This window comes from Alligator mississippiensis, chromosome 1, assembly GCF_030867095.1.
Source record: "Alligator mississippiensis isolate rAllMis1 chromosome 1, rAllMis1, whole genome shotgun sequence".
In the NCBI taxonomy this organism is placed as follows: domain Eukaryota; kingdom Metazoa; phylum Chordata; order Crocodylia; family Alligatoridae; genus Alligator; species Alligator mississippiensis.
In genome coordinates, this window is record NC_081824.1 from 88,549,349 (window position 1) to 88,555,266 (window position 5,918).

Below are 5,918 nucleotides of genomic sequence, written 5' to 3' on the forward strand. Positions count from 1 at the left end.
TGCTCCCCTGCTTCTCAAGTAGTTGGTACCTGCAGCTGCCCCAGTTGCCCTGCCTTAGTTATGCCATAGGCTTTCAACTGTAGAACTGATTTCAGTTGCTTATTAGGCCATTGTTACATCTGACACTGAGCAGATGTTGAAAGGTGTTAGTACTAGCTTGAGTTTGGAGCAATCACACATTCAGGTCAGCAGGGGCCTGGAGGACTGAAAAGTGAGGATCTCCTCACTCTTATTCTAGGCTTCTCCCTTATCCACCCCCAGGGTCCTCTGGTTCCAACCCCCTTCCAAACCCCTCTTCCCACCCCCAGGCTCCTGTCCTGCCCCTCCCACTTATTTCTGTCTGCCCACACTGTCTGTCCTGGGGGAGCAGGCAGGGAAGGGTTAACATACCTGCCTGGCCTCCACTACTGCTGCTACTGCCAGGCTGCTGTTTTTCTCTGGGCTCAGCCCAGACCAAAGAGCTGTGGAGGTGCAGCCAGACAGGCAGGTTAACCCTTACCTGTCTGCTTCCCACAACACACAGCATGGGCACCCACAAGTAAGTGAGGGAGGTGGGGAGTTAGTGAGTGGGCATGTAGGATTCTGGGGAGGGGAGCGGGGAAGTGGGTCCAATGTGGGCCAGTTGGGGAGGGGAGGTGGGTGTTGTGCTTACACTAAGATGCAACCTAGAATGGCTACATCTTAGTGTAATATGAGCTGGGTAACATGAATCAGACATAATCCAGCTCTAGAGTGGCATAACTTTTAGAAGCCCAATGAGTGCTTAAAGCTAGTTTCAGGTGTTAAGGTGTGGACACTCCAGCTGTTAAGATCTCCTGGAAGTGCCCAAAATTACCATGTAACAAGACCCTTAGTCAACATTTTAAGCATTTGTCCTAAATTTTCCATGATGGATATTTCTGATGGGACTATTCATCCAAGAGTGGTAACTGATCAAAGATAATCTGTTAAATCTTCAGATTTTCTTGTAAACTATTTCTTCAGCTAGGAGAGAGTGGAACACTGAATTGGAAGTGTATTCTCAAAAGAAACCTCACAGCTTCTAGGTAAATATGCGTTTCTGCTGAACCATTTCAGATCCCTTTGAGAACCCCCAGGTATATATAATTTTTTTCCCCCCTAAGATCTGTCCATTGTCTATTTCCTATTTATGGAGGCAAAAATTCTTCAGAGTAGCTCTTCCTAACTGCAAATACTAAGCTTCAATCTAAGCTGTATAAAATATCCATGGAGGAAGGAATACGAAAAGATTTCAGGAGTAGTATCCAGCCATTTGCCTTTTAGAATGATGAGGGTCCTAACTTACAAAATGGGGACTGATCAAAGAGTTTCTTTGTGTAAATTAATATTCTAGAAGTATGTCTGAAATTTTGTGCAACTGGTGATTAATTTAGGATCTGCCATGGTTATTGATCTCTTCTTAACAATGCAGGTGTGTGTTTATTTCCAGTGCAGTGTAGCATGAAGAACATTTCATTATTAAAAATATTAAATCAATAAAATGGAGACAATCACTTTCTGATTCTAAATAGCATGTTACAGGGTGGGGCGGAAAACGAAATCTGATTTGCTATACACAGAAGAACCCATGATTAAACACTCTGGGACTGGGAGAAATATGTTTGTGCTTTTATTGCTGAATGAAATAAATATTTATTTGATAGATGCTTTATGGAAATGCAGAATAGCTCTGGAGGAACTTCCCTTCACATACATTGATAAATGCAACTAAACAAAGTATTGTAGATCACTGCACTATTCTACATCTTACTAGTATGATGTTAGCACTGGCTGTAGAGACTGCTTTGAGTTGTTAAAAGTTTGTGTATTCATGATTTCTTTGAATTATTTATGCCAATGCTCAGTTCACCCATTTAACTCTCCTACATCCAGTGCTGTAGAAATCTGTGATGGGTTCTACAGGATACCACTGTGCACTCCAAAGGTAAAACACTCTTGAACTATATCATCTTTAGACTGTCTCTGGCTTTGCTAAATGTATGTAAGGGAGTTCCATTAATCTAAAATGAAATACTCTAGGTAATGGCAAACTGAGAGTTGAGTTTCCTCCCACCCAGGTATGCTAGGGTTATAGTTATTTACAATAGTATCAATTGCTATTTATATCATACTTAGTGACTGAGATTTCCAAAGCAGTGAAGGGAATGTATGCACATATCTCTATTAAAGTTAATATAAATTTAACCTTCCCTTGACATCTTTTTCTACATGTAAAATTTACATATATACAAAACATGATGTATAATTTATGTTCAGTCTTAGAGCCTTCTAACTGTACTTCTTTGAAAACCTTGAGGCAGAGCTGTCCCTAGGGTACGGTGAAGCAGGATGACCACCCCAGGCCCTGCGCTTTGGGGGAACCCTGTGGAGCCAGGCAGAGTGGCCACAGCCCCTCCTGCACAGCCCACTTGGAGCTGGTGGCTTAGCTCCACACTGCAGAGGAAGCGCAGACCCCCCCCCCCCCCACACACACACCCTTTGCCAGAGAACCACGGCCCCGCACAGTGTTAAGGGGGCCCCACACATGCTGATTTGCCCTGGGCCCCATGTCCCCCTAGGGTCAGCTCTGCCTTGAGGTAATATTAGTGGTGTGTGTGTGTGTGTGTGTGTGTGTATGTATGTACACATGTATACATTTGTATGTACACATGTATACATATATACAGATATATATGTACACGTGTGTGTGTGTATGCATACACACACACAATCTTAAATCCAGTAATTTTAAAGGTTTCCAAAGGAGAGGCTTATATGAATGTAAAATGATTATTATATGTAGCAAAGGCAGAATTTCACATAATAATATAAGGAATAATCATATACTTTTACCAAGTTATATATGTAATTTACATAATTATATATGTAATATATGAGATGCTGGAGTCTGCTGGAGCGCAGTAATTACCACACTACAGCCCCCTCTGACGTGCTGTAATTACAGTGTGTTGCAGCAGCCTTGCTACTCATGTATAGGTGCCCTAGGTGCCCTTCCTCAGGTCTGAAGGGGAAGCAGACACAGAGTGAGCTAAATATCAAAGAAAAGATTCCATTCAAATGCACCCTGCCTGGAGGGATGGAGTAGGGCTGTGACATAGGAATTAAGAAGTGTAAACAGGAGCCATTATGAGACAAAAGGAGAGCAATAGAATAAGCAATCTAGTTACTGACAAAGGCAACCATTCAAAAATGGGTTACTTATTACCTGTAAAGTTCAGAGTGATGCTTCCCAGTGTTAGTAAGGTAGTGATATAAGCCAAAAAGTCCCTGTTCAGTGGCAACATGTAGGGGGTGCACAAGGGTGCTCATGCACCCCCTGAGAGCACTGGTGCACCCCCTGTCAGGCTACACTTCCTGCTTGGGCAATGGGCAGGGGGGGCAGGTGGGAGTGCTGGTGGGACTGCCAGATGTAGTCCTGCGGCCACTTCCGGGAGCACTGCGGCCACTTCCTGGTCGGTGAGTTTTGCCACAGCAGGGGCGAACTCCCCCAGTTGGCAAGATTGGCTGAGGGGGACCCCCCCCATCGCTGACTGGTCACTGGGGGGGGGGGCATGTGCGCCCCATGACTAAGGTGGCACCAGTTGCCCATGTCCCTGTCTATATTAGGACCAGATTTTTTACTGTTCAGTAGTTATGAATTTATTTTACTAGGCCCATCCTCTGGAGGTATTTTGAATATTCTCTGTGAGCACAAAAATTGTGAGATCAGAAAGGGAGTGGCTGTTTTGTGTAAAATGTGCTACTACTGGAGTTTGTGTGTCTCCGTCCTCATACACTTCCTCCTCCTCCCCAGACACTCTATTTATTCGATAAGAAGACGAGGTATATTCCCCCATTTAACAAGGGAAGAAATCCCCTTGCTTTACAATTGAGGCATCAGGGGGCAGGCAACTGCTGTGGCTTCAGCTCCAACCCACAGCTACCACCTGCTACCCTGCTGCTTCTGCCCACCCTGCCCTGCCATTGCTCCCCTGCAACCCCCTGTCTCTCCACACTCCATGCTGCTTCTCCCTCTCTCTTCCCCTCTGCTGCACTCTTTTTTACCTTTGTTCTAAGTAGGCAGGATCCATCCCTGCTGCAGCTGGGGGGCACAAAGCATGGCTATAGGCCAGCCCAGGGGCACTGGTGTAGAGGTGGCATTGCTGCTCCAGCATAGCCCCATAGCAACAGCACTGCTGCTACAGAGCTGAGCTAAAGCAGCAGGGCCAGCTCTGAATTGGTGCTATGGGGCCTGGCTTGAGCCAGGCTCTCTGCCCCAGGCTGCAGCAGGGATGGAGCCTGCTGGCATGGAGGAAAGGTAAGTGGAGGGAGGGGCAGGAAGGGGGGAGAGACTTTGGGGAGGGAGATAAGTGGAAGTGTGGAGGGGACCTGTGGCTTCAGAGGGCAGAAGTAGCTAGGAGGGGGAAAAGGGGGAAACCAGGGAAGTGGGAATTGGGGCAGCCTGAGCCTGTTGCGGGGTAGACACAATGGGGTAAATAGTGGGAGGGAAAGGCAGGAGGGGAAATGCTGCCTGCCTCTCACTGCCTCCCCCTCACTACCCCCCCATGTGCCCTACCACATGCCCCCTATCTCCCCCACCATCTGTCCCCCACTGCCTGCCCTATTACTGCCTCCCTCATCACCTCTCCCCCTACCACCTGTAGTATTGGGGGGGGGGAATGGATAAATTTAAGGTAATCCTCTAATAATTATGGAAAATTATAATTAATTAATTTTTTTTTTCTATGTGTAGAATCTAACTTTTGGGGGGGGGGGGTGTCTTAAATTCAGGGTCATGTTATATTTGGGTAAATATGGTATAGTGCACAGTTCCTGTCTCCTACATAGTTTCAATGTGGGGAATATGGTAATGAAGGTAAACTCCTATGGGCACAGGGGTCTATTCATATAGATCGGGGGTAGGCAACCCCCTGGCAAGCATACCAGGGTGTGGCACGCAAAGATATTTTGCTTGTCACGTATGCCTCAGAGAAGGGGCCGGGGCTGTGCTGCCACACCAAGTATTAAGCCCCTTGCGGCTCCCCTGCCATCCTCGCCTGGCATGCCAACATATTACAAGTTGAGGTTGCAGGTGTTTTTGGCACTCTGCCCAAAAACATTGCCGGCCCCTGGTATAAATCCTGTAGCAAGAACAGAATCTTAATCTGTATGGAAAGAAATAGATTTCATCCTATCACATTCTATTTTTGTCCTACCACTCTCAGTCCCAAACGCAAAACCTAGAGTTAATAGTATGCCTGGGTAAACATTTCTGGAGGAAATATAACCACTTGTGCATACACATGAAACACCTTATTCTGCAAATAAAAGCTCTTCCCTGACCATTAATGAAGATAAACCCCCATCACAGAAATACTGGCTGAAAAAAAACCCAGCAGGTTTTGAATATGGCTGGGATGAACTTCAATTCCTACACTGCAGACATGGTACCAAATATTTTTCCTAATGTTTTGCCCAATTTCGGTGTTGATACCTGCAGGACAATCTGCAATTGATATATTGTGCTTTGGGGCCCACTCAAAATCTGTGGGTCTAGACAGTTGTCCTTATTTTTTTATTGAGTATGTAATATTTGTTTTACCTGCCCTGTAGGCCTGTCAAAATTACAATACCACAGACTTTATGGGATGCCAGCAGTTACAATCCAAGATATTATTTTATTATAATTTTATTTTGATTCTTATTTCAATATTATTGGATATAATTATAAAAGCAATAAAAATACTAACTAAATGGCATCTGTGCTCTGAACCAAGTTGAATTTGTTTATTGTCCTATTCAAATAGAATTTTAATTCTGTAAAATGTACTAAAAGATTTTTATCTCACACGTTATTGATCTGTAAGAAGACCACCCATTTTGCAAGGTGGTATTTTTACTCTGATTTTATTTTATCA

General features: G+C 44.8%; 1 long non-coding RNA gene across 1 annotated transcript; it reads left to right on the plus strand.

Annotated features, from left to right (window-relative positions):
* The first annotated feature begins 284 nt into the window (after positions 1-284).
* LOC132249983 (uncharacterized) lies at positions 285-1,945 on the plus strand. Its single transcript, XR_009461546.1, has 3 exons — positions 285-538; positions 960-1,046; positions 1,894-1,945. It is a non-coding gene; the product is annotated as an uncharacterized LOC132249983 (long non-coding RNA).
* The last annotated feature ends 3,973 nt before the right edge of the window (positions 1,946-5,918 follow it).